The 948-nt window shown below is 40.2% G+C and overlaps 1 protein-coding gene across 1 annotated transcript in view; it reads right to left on the bottom strand.

The window, feature by feature from the left end:
- LOC119585793 (substance-K receptor-like) overlaps positions 1-768 on the bottom strand; it is a gene marked incomplete in the record, with an annotated part of 20824 nt that extends 20056 nt beyond the window's left edge. The window contains 1 exon segment of the mRNA XM_037934513.1: positions 714-768.
- Between the last annotated feature and the right edge of the window lie 180 nt (positions 769-948).

A 948-nucleotide genomic window follows, 5' to 3' on the forward strand; every position in this document is an offset into this window, starting at 1 on the left:
CTATCGTAGGCTGATTGCTTCCCACTTAGCCTTTTCCCAGAGAGCCGATTAGGAACCCGAGGAGGAAGGGAAAGGACAGAGTGCACGGAGCGGCTTCAAGATCAAATGCGTGAGACTGAAATATTGGACAAGTATCTTCGAGATGAGAGAGTAGGAAAAAGTGTCTTCGAGATGAGAGAGTAGTAAACAAGTGTCTTCGAAATGAGAGAGTAGTTGACAAGTATCTTCGAGATGAGAGAGTAACAAGTATCTTCGAAATGATAGAGCTCGAGATGAGAAAATATTGGACAAGTATCTTCGAGATGAGAGAACAGTAAACAAGTATCTTCGGAACACAGAATAGTAAGCAAGTATCTTCGAGATGAGAGAATATTGAACAAGTATCCTCGAAACAAGTATCTTTGAGGTGAGAAAATTTTGGACAAATATCTTCGAGATGAGAGAATATTGAACAAGTGTCTTCGAGATGAGAGTGCTTGAGCTCTTTAGTTCAGAAAATCAAATGATACCTGGAATTAGTTCACACACGCACAGTTTTGTTCAACACAGTCGCTCTTCAGTTTTTTTAAAAAAAACGCACTTCATTTCAGAAAACCACACTGTAGTTCCGAAAACCACACTCGAGTTCAGAAAATCGTAGTTTAGTTTGGACACGCATAATTGTTTTAGCATACCGTATCTTCCTTCAGATAATCCCATTTTCCCAGTTCAATATGTCATGCTTTAGATCCCAAAATCGCCCTTACGTATTCACACCAACACACACACCGTCACACTTGACTCTTCAGAACTCTATACCATCCTGCTACCACTGATCGAGAGGCGCACTTGCCACTACAACCTTATCTTTGCTATCAAACAAATTTTCTTATCGCCCCACAGATATTTAGCCTGTGTTTGGTGAGTACTTACCTGTGATCATCAAATGAATTACATTATGCGACGAAA

The sequence above is a fragment of the Penaeus monodon genome, chromosome 20 (assembly GCF_015228065.2).
Source record: "Penaeus monodon isolate SGIC_2016 chromosome 20, NSTDA_Pmon_1, whole genome shotgun sequence".
Lineage (NCBI taxonomy): Eukaryota > Metazoa > Arthropoda > Malacostraca > Decapoda > Penaeidae > Penaeus > Penaeus monodon.